This window comes from Lithobates pipiens, unplaced genomic scaffold, assembly GCF_037356315.1.
Source record: "Lithobates pipiens isolate NorthernLeopardFrog02 unplaced genomic scaffold, aLitPip1_a1.2 Scaffold_16, whole genome shotgun sequence".
NCBI classification, from domain to species: Eukaryota; Metazoa; Chordata; class Amphibia; order Anura; family Ranidae; genus Lithobates; species Lithobates pipiens.
Window position 1 is genome coordinate 590,988,598 of NW_027507748.1, and position 15,747 is coordinate 591,004,344.

A 15,747-nucleotide genomic window follows, 5' to 3' on the forward strand; every position below is an offset into this window, starting at 1 on the left:
TTTCCGATGGAAAAAGTCTGATAGAACCCACACACGATCAGATTTTCCAACAATATAATACGATCGGACCTTTTCTGTCGGAATTTCCGACCGCGTGTACAAGGCATTAGTCTTATCATCTCAGTTTCATTACTGCTAATTACTTATTTGAATGCAAGCTCAAATGGTACCCTAAAATATTGGAATTGGGCTTCAACTGCAACTTCAACTTTAACTGCATGTCCCCTGCAGCCTGTGGCATGATATTCCTGTGGTAAAGCCAATGGTGCGTTTAGAAGATCGTGACCTATTTCTTTCTGGATTTTTGAGTAAATGCTGTTCAGGTAGAGAAGAAATGGTTCCAAGCCACCATTGAAGGTCCTTATAAGGAAACAGGTTATTAAATACAAAATTCTCCTCCCATACCGCAACATCCGTAAGTGGCAGAGTGACTTCCCCACCAGCAATTACAACATATATAAAACCAGGTCCTCCAGGTCACAGTATGTGAAACATAGCTACCCAATCCCAAAGAGTTTTTTTACAAGCTTCACAGAGAAGGACAAAAAAAAAACTTTTATTCCATATCAGATCCCATTTGCCCTGAGCATGGAGAAAAATAGCCAAGAGATCTAGTGTTCTACATGTGCAGCAAGACATTCTTTGCTCTTTTTAAGTGTGAGTTCATCATTACAATTTAGGCTTAGTATAGCATTTCTCCACAATGTCAAAAAAAAAAAAAAAAAACAGTATGTGGGGTTGCCTTTTTTAACTAAATCCTCCATAGGAGGGTGATTCTGACAAATAGGTAGATGCCCCTTATGCACATTATCCAGTTCTGAAGAGAAATTCTCAGCGTTGTGATAATGGAAGAACATTCACATGGGTACGTGTGCTAGAAAGTTTTCCTCGAGGCAATTCATTTTGAGATTATATTATTCTCTTTGTAAAGTGAAGATAGAAAGGTAATGACTTATAATATTAAAACGGCTTTTACAAGCAAGTCAGCTCACATAAATCTGAGCAATACCGTCAAATTATGTTATAAAGTAGTGTATCCAAACTAGTTTAAACTTATCTGGAAATGTGATGATGACTACTTTGTACCATATATTTACTCTGTTAAACAGAAACGTAACCTCAGAGGTAAGGATGAGCTGACATAAAGCATCAGGATTCAGCTGATGGGAAGATCGCCAAACAGCTCACTAGTTCTGAATGTTAACCTGAACCCCACTGAGGTCAAAGGGAGCCTAATCTATAAGATACATTTTATATTCTATTTTGAAGGCTAACAAGCAAGGGATTGCCAAATGAATAGCATGGTGGGGGGGTCTGGGTCCTGTCAGGGGTACGTGTACCAATGCTAAAAAACATTTTAAAAATACTGTATATGGGGAGCAGTGGTTTTAATAATATTTAACATTAAACTTTAAAAATGTCCAGTTCCACTTTAATACAGGACACTTTCACCCCCTTCCTGTCCAGGCTTTCAGCACTGTCACACTTTGAATGACAATTGCGTGGTCATGCAATGCTGTACCCATATTAAATTATTACCATTTTTTTGAGACAGAGCTTTCTTTTGGTGGTATTTTAGCACCACTGGGTTTTTTGCTAAATAAATGTAAAAAGACCAAATATTTTGAAACATTTTTTTCTGTTATAAAACTTTGTAAATAAGTAAGTTTTCCCCATTACTGATGTGCACTGATGGGCACTGATTGGCACTGATGAGGAAGCATTCATATTCAGCACTGATGGGCACTGATAGGCGGCACTGATATGCAGCACTGATGGGCACCGATAGGTGACACTGATGGGCACTGATAGGTGGCACTGTTAGGCAATCATAGGTGGCACTAACAGGCAGCACCAATGTGCACTGATAGGCACTGATAGGTGGCATTGATGAGGAGGTACTGACAGACATCACTGATGGGCACTAAAGCCATCACTGATGGCCACTGTTTGGCACTGATTGGCATCACTGGTGGGCACTGGAGGACATTGCTGATGGGGCTGCACTGATAATCAATGTACTGATTATCAGTGCAGATCCCCCTGTCAACAAGAGGGGCACTCACCCCCCCATGTTGAGGGCATGTGGCCTGGTATGGTTTAGGAGGAGGGGCGCTCGCTTGTCCCCCCCCATCTTTCCTGACCTACCAGGCTGCATGCCCAGATATGGGTCTGTTATAGATTTTGGGGGGACCTCTAGCTGTTTTTTTCTTTCTTTTTTTGTTTCATTTTTTTAAAATAGCTGGGTGCCAGGATTTGTACCCATGAGTCAATTTAAATGTGATTGGACTCGTTTTTTTTTCTTTAGAAATTTCATTTTGGCTGCAGCATGTGTTATACATACTATAGATGTACCAATTTGCAGACAGACTGAGGGGACCCCCCCAGGCACTATATTTAAAAGAAGTTAGAATTTATATTGTTTCACTTAAAGTGGGGTTTCCACTTTAAGTGAAACAATAAAAATGAAAAATTCCATTAAATATAGTGCCTGTGTGGTCTCCTTAGTCTGCCTGTAAAGTGGCACTTCTGTAGCATGTATAGAATATGCTGCAGCAACAATGACATTTCTAAAGAAAAAATGCATGAAAGGACATTTAAATTGCCAGCAATACAAAAATGTTTAAAAAAAATACTAGATTTTATGGGCCTGGTATGCCTACTGCAGGCTCCTCTGTTTGACAGTTCTTTTTTTAGGGAAGGGGCGGCACTGCCCCCCTTCTGACATCACAGACAGGTGCATGCTGGGTCCATGACGTCAGAAGGGGCAGTGCCACCAGGTGACATAGACAGGAGGCCCTGCCCTTCCCTATAAAAGAACTGTCAAATGGAGGAGTCTGCAGCAGGCATAGAGCCTCTGTGTCAGAGAGACCAATTTGTTTTACATTTATTTTCAGGTTTGTGGGCAGCATGATTGATGACTGATCTACTTTATTTATTATTTTTATTATTTTTTTGACACATAAAGGGGGGCCTGGGATCTAGGGGCCCCTTGTTAAAGCGGGGCTTCCAGATTCCGATAAGCCTCCTGCCCACAGACCCCATCAGCATGGGAACAAGGTGCTTTGCGGTGAGGGGGCAGAGCCCCCCTTGACCGAAAGCACCCACCCCCCATGTTGAGAACATGTGACTTGATATGCTCGCTCCCCCCCCTTTTCCTGACCTGCTGAAGCTGCATGCTCGGATAAAGGTCTGGTATGGATTTTGGGGGGAGACCCCACACTGTTTTTTCATATCATTTTTCCATTGCTGGGCAATGCTGGCATAATTTTCTTTACATTCATCTGTCAATGGGGAAGTCAGCTGACAGATGATGAATCATGGTTGTTAACCACTATACCAACCGCCCTATAGCAGAAACATGGCGGCATAGTGGTTTCAAAATACTCTCCCGATGTCATATGACGTGATCAGAATTTTGAGCCGCTGCGCGCCCCCAGGGGTGCACATCGTGGTGATTGTTGTTGCGAGGTGTCAGCAACTACAATCTCGGTGTCCAATCACGGCTGATCACAGTGTAAATAGGAAGAGCCAGTGATCGGCTTTTCCTCACTTGCGTCTGTCAGACGCGAGTAGAGGAGAGCCAATCAACTGCTCCTCTGATGGGGGGGGGGGTCGGTGCTGATCGATTATCAGCGCAGCCCCCCCCCCCCCCGAGGATGCCAACACTGGACCACCAGGGACGCCACCAGACCACCAGGGATGCCCAGCACCAGGTATGCCACCCTAGACCACCAGGGATGCCAGTCAGTGCCCACAATGTATGCCAATCAGTGCCCACAATGGATGCAAATCAGTGCCCACAATGGGCATCACTGATTGGCATGTATTATTGTTGGCATTGATTGGCATCCATCAGTACAATATAATACAATACAATGCTGCCTATCAGTGCCCATCCGTGCCGCCTATCAGTGCACATCCATGCCCGCCTATCAGTGCACATCCATGCCCGCCTATCAGTGCACATCCATGCCGCCTATAAGTGCCCATCTATGCCACCTATCAGTGCCCATCCGTGCCACCTATTAGTGCCCATCCAGTGCCCATCCATGCTCAATGGAAATGTGCATTACATCAGAGGGGGCGGAGTCACCCATACGTTATTAGGAAATCCCTGGCTCCCCTCACCAGCGTCAGAGGGGGCGGGGTCAGGTGACGGGTGGCCCCGCCCTCCTGATGTAAGAAACGTCAGCGCTGGGATCCCCGCAGTGTCTCCAGAGTGGAGACAGAAGAAGGATGTATGGACAGCGCTGGACTGAGAGATCCCCCGTCGCTGGATCAGATCAGCCATCGCTGGACCCCGGAGATCTGTCGCTGGATAGCAAGAGTGGATTAGCACCGGTGGAATCTTTTTTTTACTTTTTTTATTTTTAATAAAGGAATTTTTCAAAAGTGTGTTGGTCTTATTTAACCATTTTTACACTTTCTTTGTGAAATGGTAGGGGTACTTTTGTACCCCCTTACCATTTCAAACAGGAGGGAGGCTGGGATCTGGGGGTCCCCTTTTGTTAAAGGGGGCTTCCAGATTCTGATAAGCCCCCACACGCAGACCCCCACATCCACCGCTCAGGGTTGTAGGGATGAGGCCCATCTCCACATCAACATGGGGACATGGTGCTTTGAGGGGGTCACAGACCCCCAAAGCATCCTCCCAATGTTGAGGGTATGTGGCCTGGTACGGTTCAGGAGCGGGGGGCGCTCTCTCGTCCCCCCTCTTTTCCTGCGGCCTACCAGGTTGCATGCTGGGATAAAGGGTCTGGTATGGATTTTTAGGGGGACCCCCACGTCAAATTTTTTTTTTCATTTGATGCGGGGTTCCCCTTAATATCCATACCAGACCTGAAGGGTCTGGTATGGATATTTAGGGGGACCCCCACGTCAATTTATTTTTTTAATTTGACACGGGGTTCCCCTTAATATCCATACCAGACCTGAAGGGCCTGGTAATTGAATTTAGGGGAACCCCCACGTTTTTATTTTTTTTATTTTTTATCAATGAATGAATTGTTGGCTAATACAGAGAACACTCATTGAGTGTTCTCTGTATTACGAGAGCCAACAATGGAAAGTGATTTTAAAAGACTTTTTTTCCTTGCAAAATGACACTTTGTGCAGGGACAGTTCTAAGCACGGGAAACATGTGCCCCTTCACAGGCATACTATAGATACCCCCCAGGTACGAAATTTAAAGGAATATTACACTTTTATTGTTTCACTTTAATCATTATTAAAATCACTGCTCCTGAAAAAACTTCAGTTTTTAAAACTTTTTTTTGCATTGATCCATGTCCCCTGGGACAGGACCCAGGTCCCCAAACACTTTTTAGGACAGTAACTTGCATATTAGCCTTTAAAATTAGCACTTTAGATTCTGAACGTTTGAGTCCCATAGACTTTAATAGGGTTCTAAAGTTCACGCAAAGTTTAGGTCTGTTCGCAGGTTCTGGTGCGAACCGAACAGGGGGGTGTTCGGCTCATCCTTAGTTCTGAGGCACCTTCCCTGCTTCCAGGGAGAATGTTCTAGAAGAGTGTCATGGCCTGGGACTGGAGTGGCAGGCAGCTTGTGTGGGAGCCTCCTATATAAGCTAAGGTAACATGCCACGAGGGGGGGGGGAGAGTTGTCAGCTGAGTGAAATAGAGGATGGAATACTAGAAAGCAGTAGGAGGGCACTCCATCGAGGAGGCTCAGCTGTGAAGGAACTTTACCATTACACGGTCATTGGCAATGTCTTTATCATCACATGGTCGTTGATAAAAAAAACTCCTGGAGCAGAGGAGCAGGTGAAGCTGTTGGAATGTATGGTCCAGTCAAGTTCTCCATCAAGGACTCAGGGCAGAGAAAGGTCGGTGAGTGTACCACACTGGGCTGGAGGTGACAGGAAATCTGTGAGGGAACTTTGCTTTTACACGGTCATCAGCAAAGTCTTCATCATTACACGGTCAATGATGGGGAGTCCTGGATCAGAGGAGAGAGACTGTGGGAATATGTGCCAAATCGATGTAGCCTAAGGGCACAGGATTTACAAGCTGCGCTGGCTGGGAACAGTAGTCCACCATTCAACAATGTGCTTTTAAATTACTAGGCCTCCGGAGAGAGGTGCTGCAGGTCTCTGGTCTAGTAGCTGCGAGCAACCAGAGCCAGCTTAAAGGATTTATGCAGAGTCCTTCTAGCTTCAGAAAAGAATGTGACATTACTTTACTTCAATATAAGGATTGCACAGGAGGAAAGGAGAGCTGTTAAGATTTTTGCAGGAGGAGAGAAGTTTTGGGAACATTACCCCAAGTGATGTCCTCATCCTTTACACGGTAATGGATGGGGAACGCCTGAAAGTAATAGTCTGCGGGAGTTAAGCAGAGGAGAAGCAACAATCTGGTGATGCAGGAGGAAAGATCATAGCCATAAAAATATGCACATCATCTCTTCTGGCTCTAACTATGTACTAACTTTTACAATCTTTGAAGTATGAGGGCAAATCAACTATACTTTGGGCATCCCATATACCCTTTTCCCCTATTTAGTTGTACCCCCCAATAAACAAAAAACAAAACCAGCAAAAGACTGTTCATTGTCTCTGCAACTGATGTATGGGAGTCTGGCAGTGGGGTGATTTGGTGGATGTTTGTTACTAGTTGCAACTACCCCGCTACATACATACATGTTTTATTACATCTTTTTCAGGATTCCTGCTCTATGGGCCCCAGCACAAGCAATTCGCTCCAGCCTAGGGCATAAGCCCCTTCTTGATTGGGGCATTGTCCACATATATATATATCCCTCTTCTGACATCAAACCTGGGTTTGAAATATTCCTTCTAGAGTTCTATTCCAAGCAGGGAGAATGTGGATAGGATGGTGGATGGACTCCATGTGACAGGGTCTCTCTTTTGAAAAATGGATTTGGATGATTTTATGTATGTGCAATTCAACAAAATGTAAGTCAGTTGTATCTTTCCTTATGGATAATGCAACTTGGGTTAAATATGCTGAATTGATTGTTGATTATTTGTATTATATTTTATAGATTACATATTTCTTGTTAAATCCCTGATGAAGATGACCACCTACATCTCCAAAACGCGTTGGATATAGGATGTAGACATGTGTGATTAATTTCATACGAAACGAAACATCCATATGAATTTCTGAAAATTCGTACATTCAGAAGCATCCGAAATATGAATTGCTATGCTTCTAAATTTTATACAAAATTTTGCTGACGAATTTCGGATTTAAATTACGTTACAATGGAAACGTCACTGGTGTTTTGTTGACCAATCAGAGGTTTTCTTCTGCTGCTGAGTGGGGGTTGGGAAATTACCTTTTTTAATATGGGAGTGGGAGACTGGTACTGCTAGTCGATGAGAGATTCAGAATCGGACAAAAAAAGAATGATCATTAATATCATTTTAGTATTGGCATAATAATTATGATTATTTGTTATGATGAAGTTAAAAACCCAGGGAGTCAGCACAGCACAGGGATGGTGGGAGCCCCTCATAATGAGCACATCAGGGGTACAGCCCCAGGAGGAAGTCAGCACAGGATGGTGGGAGCCCCTCATAATGGAAAGGTATTTTTTACTTTTTAAATTCATCATAATGAACATTCGTAATTGTTATGAAAAGTTAACGAACGAAAATTCGTATTTCATACAAATCCAAATGGAATTTTGGACACAAAATCCGAATTAGCGGCTAATACGACACGGAACGGAACTAAAAAAATTTATTGATGGCGCACATGTCTAATAGGATCTCTGTATCATCAATTTGTACAACTTTGATGTCTCCATGTCCAACATTGTGTTCATTACTATATGTATTTTTCTAGATAGTTACTTAATAAAATTTCTATTTTTTCTATAGTGTGTGTTGGTATTGCCTTAAAAATCCCACCCCCTAGGGGTTTCTCTCTATTCGAGTAAATTTTCAGCGGACGGTCTGTTGTCAGATTTTCCTATCATGTGTACACAAGTCCGTCACACAAAAGTCCAAAGTACAAACATGCATGCTCAGAATCAATACTCACCAAACACAACATTAGCAGAAGGTGCCCAAAGGGTGTTTGTCTCTACACTTCCTGTCTTCTCTCCTGCCTTCCTTTTTATTCTGTCTTTTTCTGTTTATTTTCCCCTTTTCTGCTTAAACTGGTTGTAAAACCATAAGGTTTTTCACCTGAATGCATTCTATGCATTCAGGTGAAAAACCCTCTGTATTGCAGCTCCCCCCCTTTTCTTACCTGTACCCAGGGCTGGACTGGAACAAAAATGTGGCCCTGGACTTCATCCAGACTGGCCCACTTTAATTTTGAGTGTCCCCATCAGCACCTCCGTTACATCAGAGTGTCCCCAACAGCATCCCCCTCATATCAGTGTCCCCAACAGCACCTCCTTACATCAGAGTGTTCCCAATAGCACCCCCTTACATCAGAGTGACCCCATCAGCAATCCCCTTACATCAGAGTGTCCTCATCAGCAGCCCCCTTACATCAGTGTCTCCATCAGCAGCCCCCTTACATCAAAGTTTTCATCAGCAGTCCCCTTAAATCAGTGTCTCTATCAGCAGTCCCCTTACATCAGTGCTCCCATTAGCAGTCCCCTTACATCAGTGTCCCCATCAGCAACCCCCTTACATCAGTAGCCCCCTTACATCAGAGTGTCCTTACCATCAGCCCCCTTACATCAGAAAGACCCCATCAGCAGCCCCCTTACATCAGAGTGTCCCTATCAGCAGCCCTCTTCACATCAGTGTGTCCCCATAAGCAGCCCCTTTACATCAGAAAGTCCCCATCAGTAGCCCCCTTACATCAGAGTGTCCCCAACAGCACCCCCTTACTTCAGAGTGCCCTCCCTCTCCCCCTCCCACGTGTACTCACACTTCTGAAGGCAGCTTCTCGTTCCTCTCTCCAGTCATTTGATAAGTGACAAGTGATAAGAGGCGAGAGGAAGGAAAGCCTGCCGGCTGTCTATCTCCCCCTGCAGGTTGGAGGGAGTGGAAAGCCTAATCCTCTCTCCAGCAAGTGTAAGGAACTGCTTCTTGGTGACAGGAGTGAAATTGCAATCACTCACTGTCAGAGAGGAGTGGCTCCAGGACTGCACCTGACCAGCCCACTGAGCCATCGGCCCACCGGGAAACTGTATCCAATCCAATCTAGCGATGTGCACGAGCAGCTGTATCTCTTCTCAGTGGATAGATTTATAGTAGCATAAGTCACGTGGGGGGGGGGGGGAATAGTCCCTCTGTCTGTGTCCATGGAATGGACACAGCAGTGGGACTCAGGAGCGAACCCACACGGGTACCCCCAGGGAAAGCTTTCCCTGGGGGCACCCAATGAAGTGGAGGAGCTAGGAGCGCCAAAAGGGGACACCAGAAGAAGAGGATCAGGTCTCCTCTTTGCACAACCATCGTCCAAGCAGGTAAGTATAGACATGTTTGGTATTTTTTTTTAAAAGGCTAGGATAGTGGTTCATGAATCTTGCTGTTTAATCCCAATCCTCCCAGCAAGAACAATAAAGAAGCCCCAAGATTAAACAATGCCAACTTCGTTCACTTAGAATGCCGAGCAAAAATTAAAGGTTTCATATCTGGAACCATTCATTCAGGCATCTTAATTAGTCCAGTTATATAATTCATCTCATGTAACCTGGCAATACCCTCACCTATCCTTCTCTACATGATGCATTTTTCAAGTCACTAGGATTAGTGTATATTCAAACTATTTGATGAGGTCTTATGCCATGTATACACGGCCGGACTTTTCGACAGCAAAGGTCTGATGGAAGAAATCCATCAGACAATCCAATCGTGTGTGGGCCTCATCAAACCTTTGCTGTTGAAAAATCAGGTGGACTTTAGATTTAAAACATGTTTCAAATTTTTCCAATGGACTCGAGTCCGATCGAAAAATCTGTTCGTCTGTATGCTAGTCCGATGGATGAAAACTAACGCTAGGGCAGCTATTGGCTACTGGCTATGAACTTTCTTATTCTAGTCCAGTCGTACGTTATCACGGTCGAATCCATTGGACTTTGGTGTGATTGTGTGTGGCCAAGTCCGTTCATTTGGAAAGTCAGTCGGAAGTCCGCCAAAAGTCCGTTGGGAAGACAGTCGGACCTAGTCTGCCAGAAAGTACGGTCGTATGTACACGGCATAAGAGTTGTAAATTCACAGTAAACTACCACATCCACTTCTTTGCCTGACAAAAGAACATTAGATAAACATATTCAATTATTAAAGTGATAGGTGCTCCAAATAAAGTGCATATGTGCTCCAAGGAAATATCTGGTGCCATGTGCAACACTCCCCTCTTGTGACCCCATTCACCAGAAATTATAAACCACCAGCTTTGGAGTCTGGGGTCAAAAATGCTGTGATCAATCAGATCTATTATATGTCAGATGAATATGTAAAGGAGCCTCTTCCAAAGTTGTTCTGGGACTTTTAGAGTACATGACCAAGCTCAAAAAACGGGGAAAAAAAGAAAGGACTGACAGTGACTTACTGTTGATAAAGTGTAGAATCGTGGATCTCAGGCGTCACTTACGCGATGGCTGAAAAAACAGGCATCAGTACAACCAAGAAATGCCGCTGGTCGGTGTTCATTCCACGGAGGACGGAAATGGCATCAATGGTTACACATAAAGTGCGTCAACGCGTTTCACCCCTCATCCTGGGCGTCATCAAGGACATCACGTCTTTGATGTCCTTGATGACGCCCTGGAGGAGGGGCGAAATGCAGTTACCCACTTCCGTTTTTTTCTAACCATTGATGCCATTTCTGCCCTCCGTGGAATGCATGCCAATCAGTGGCGTTTCTTGGTTGTACTGATGCCTGTTTTTTCAGCCATCGCATAAGTGATGCCTGAGATGCGCGATTCTCCACATCATCAACAGTACTTCTCTATCAGTCCTTTCTTTTTCTCCCCGTTCTTTAACCACTTGAGACCCGCGCTATAGCCGAATGACGGCTACAGCGTGGACCTCCTTTGCCGGGACTACGTCTATTGACGTCGTCCCGTGCACGAGCGGCCTGCGCGCCCCCTAAAGGGGCGCGCGCGGCACGCTCTGTGATCAGCGAGTCTATGAGACTCGCCTGATCACTGATCCGAGCAAGGGGTCGATCCCGACCCCTTATCACATGATCAGCTGTCAGCCAATGACAGCTGATCATGTGATATAACGGAGCCGGTAATCGGCTATTATTCCTCCTCGCACTGACAGCGCGAGGAGAAAAAAAAAGAGCCGATCACCGCTGCCAGTTCCACCTCATTAAAAAATAAGTTCCCCCGTCAGTGCCACCCAGCAGTGCCCATAGTGCCACCCAGCAGTGCCCACAGTGCCACCCAGCAGTGCCCACAATCTGCCTCAACAAAGGTGCTGCACCCCAGTGCCACATATCCGTGCCCATCAGTGTCATCTACCAGTGCCCATCAGTGCCCAGCAGTGCCACCTATCAGAGCCACCTATCAGAGCCACCTATCAGTGCCACCTATCAGTGCCCATCAGTCCCATCTATCAGTGGTACCTATCAGTGCCCCTTAGTGCCACCCATCCATGCCAACCATCCGTGCCACCCATCCGTGCCATCTTATCTGTGCCCATCTTTGCCCATTAGTGCCGCCTTATCTGTGCCCATCAGTACTGCCTTATCTGTGCCTATCGGTGCCACCTTATCTGTGCCTATTAGTGCCGCCTTAATCAATGCCCACCAATGCAGCCTATCAGTGCCCACCAGTGCAGCCTATCAGTGCTGCCTCATCAGCGCACTTCAATGAAGGAGAAAAATGACATGTTTGCAAAATTTTATAACAAACTATTAAACATGATTTTTTTTTTTTGCATCTTTTTTTGTTTGTTTAGCAAAAAATAAAACTCCCAGCTGTAATTAAATACCACCAAAAGAAAGCTCTATTTGTGGGAAAAAAATGATAAAAAATTCATTTGGGTACAGTGTTGAATGCCCGCACAATTGTCATTCAAAGTGTATCAGCGCTGAAAGCTGAAAATTGGTCTGGGCAGGAGGGGGGTTTAAGTGTCCAGTAAGCAAGTGGTTAAGCTTGGTCGTGTACTCTGAAAGTCCCAGAACAACTTTGGAAGAGGCTCCTTTACATATCCATTCGAAATATAGCAGATCTGATTGATCACAGCATTTTTAACCCCAAACTCCAAAGCTGGTGGTCTATGATTTCTGGTGAGAGGGATCATAAGAGAGGGGTGTGGCACACGGCACCAGATATTTCCTTGGAGCACACATTCACTTTATTTGGAGCACCTATCACTTTAAATATTGAATATGTTTATCTATTATCATGTTGAAAGTATCACTGCAGGGCTATAATAATTCATGCCTGTTTATTGTCACTTGTTTGTACAATTTTTTTCACTAAAGCCGCGTACACACGTAGCCGTCTGTCCGACGGACTTTCCGAACGGGCTACTTGCTCACACACGGCACTTTTTCAGCGGACTAATACGGCGTACTAAGTCCGCCGTACTATCCGTCCTACTTTTGAAATGAACGGACTCGCCCACACATGCGGAGGAAAGTCCGCTCATTTTGAGCGCGTCTCCAGGTAGGCTGCCACTTATATAGGGACAAGGGGCAGTGTCACATGGGTTGATGTCACATGGGTTGGTGTCACATGGTGACCCCGCCCCCTTACGATGTCACAGTCCCGGAGGATGCTGGGACTGTCGCCATGTGACATCAACCCATGTGACCAACCCATGTGACATCAACCCATGTGACACCGCCCCTTGTCCCTATATAAGTGGCAGCGCAGCGCGTCCCTGGCATTGCGGCCGGAGAGAACGTCGAGTCAACATCTCCAGGAGAAGAAGAAGAAGAAGAAGAAGAACGGAAGGTGGCGGCGGCGGCGGCGACAGAAGAACCGAAGAGGGGGACAAGACCCCCGAAGTCGGAAGAAGAGGCCGCGGCGACGAAGAAGAATGCCGGGCTCCTCCGCTAGTAAAAGAGCTACAAGAAGATAGCGGAGGAGTCCGGCGAGAAGACCCCCGAAGCCGGAAGACCCCCGGAGCTGTGCAATAAATTATTTTATCTTGTGTTTTTTTTGTACTTTATTTTACAGGTGAATGGGTAGGGGTACATTGTACCCCATACTCATTCACATAGGGTGGGGGGCCGGTATCCGGGGGCCCCCTTATTAAAGGGGGCTCCCGGATTCCGATAAGCCCCCCGCCCGCAGACCCCGACAACCAACGGCCAGGGTTGTCGGGAAGAGGCCCTTGTCCTCATCAACATGGGGAGAAGGTGCTTTGGGGTGGGGGGGCCGCGCATGTTGAGGGCACGCAGCCTGGTACGGCTCAGGAGGGGGGGCGCTCGCTCGCCCCTCCTTTCCTGGCCGGCCGGGTAGCGTGCTAGGACAAGGGTCTGTTGTGGACTTTGGGGGGACCCCCACGCCGATTTTTTTCGGCGTTGGGGTTCCCCTTTAAGTCCATACCAGGTGGCGGGGCCAGCGACGTATCCTTCGCGGGCCCCGCCCACCTGGAGACCTGCTCGAAATTAGCGGACTTTTCTCCGGGCGGGAAAAGTCCGTTCATTTCAAAAGTACGGCGGACTGGCATACACACGGCCGGACTGTCCGCTGAAATGCGAGTCCGGCGGGAAGATTGGAGTGTAAAACTATATTCTAAGTCCGCCGTACTTTCGGGTCAAAAAAGTATGCCGGAGGCTACATACGGGGGGGATTGTTTGGCGGACTTGAGTTTGCCAGACTTTTCCACCCGCTTGTTTGATCGTGTGTACATGGCATAAGACCCCTTTCACACTGTTGGAATTTTGCAAGCGCTATAGCGTTAAAAATAGTTCCTGCAAACCGCCCTAAAACAGATGCTCCATTCACTCCAGTGGGGTGCGGTGCATTGGCAGGGCGTCAGAAAAAGTCCTGCCAGCAGTTTCTTTGGAGCGGTGAGTTCACCGCTCCTCCACCACTCCTCCCCATTGAAATCAATGGGGCAGCGCTGCTATACCACAGGGAAAACGCCGCTGCGGCGGTGTTTTGCTGGCAGATTTAACCCCTTTTTGGCCACTAGTGGGGGGGGGGGTTAAAACTGTCCCCACTAATGGCCGAATAGCACCGCTAACACTACGGTAAAGCGTCACTAAATATAGTGCCGCTTTACCGCTGATGCTGGTGGAGACACAGTGTGAAAGGGGTTTTATAGTTATCCTACGACACTGTATATATACCATCATCGTCTTTGTGAGGTTCGGTACCTTTTGTGACAGCTGTTGTTAGGTCTTTGGTATCTAAGATTTATACTTGTTTATCCACATATATAATTTAATTAATGTGTGAAGTTTATCCTGCTAGCGCTGTTTATATATTTTTTTGATAAAAGAACGCTGTCCACCCTTCATGCCATAAACATGGGAGCAAACTCATAAGGGTTCCCCGAGATCTGTGTTTGTATTGCTTTGCAAGCGTGAGGATCTCAGTTTGTATAAGCTCTCTACAACACATCTGGGCTTGCTGCAATGCAGTGGCAGCTGGTGATAAAAAAATGTTGGGGGGGCGCAAACCCCTCCAGGTCCCTATCTACCCATCCTCTGCTGTCATGGCTCCTAATACCCGAATACATACACAGAGCGCACAGTACATACAGAGCACACAATGCATACAGAGAACACACAGTACATACACAACAGATACAATACACACAGTACATACACAACACATACAATACACACGGTATATTCACAGAACGCACAGTGCATACACAGAACACACAGTACATACAGAACATACAATACACACACAGTACATACAATACATACACAGAACACACACAGGACGCACAGTACACACAATACATACACGAAACACACAGTACATACAATACATACGATACACACACACAGAACACACAGTACATACAGAACATACAGTACATACAGTACACACACAGTACATACAATACATACACAGAACACACACAGGACGCACAGTACACACAATACATACACAGAATACACAGTACATAAACAGTACATACAATACATACGATACACACACACAGAACACACAGTACATACAGTACATACAATACACACACAGTACATACACAGAACACACATAGTACATTACACACACACAAACACACACACACACAACACACAGTACATACAATACATACACAGAACACACACAGGACACACAGTACACACAATACATACACAGAACACACACTACATACGATACACACACACAGAACACACAGTACATACAACACACACACAGTACATACAACACACACACAGTACATACAATACACACACAGTACATACAATACACACACACACACACACACACACACAGAACACACAGTACATTTACAGAACACACAGTACATAGTACATATAATACACACACAGTACATAATATACACACAGTACATACACAGAACACCCACAGTACATATAACACACACACACACACACACACACACACACAGAACCCCCAGTACATACAACACACACACACACACACACACACACACACACACACACACAGAACACCCAGTACATACAACACACACACAGTACATACAATACACACACACACACACAGAACACACAGTACATATAATACACACACAGTACATAATATACACACAGTACATACACAGAACACACACAGTACATACAATACACACACACACACACACACAGAACACCCAGTACATACAATACACACACATACACAGAACACACTTCTTCCCAGCA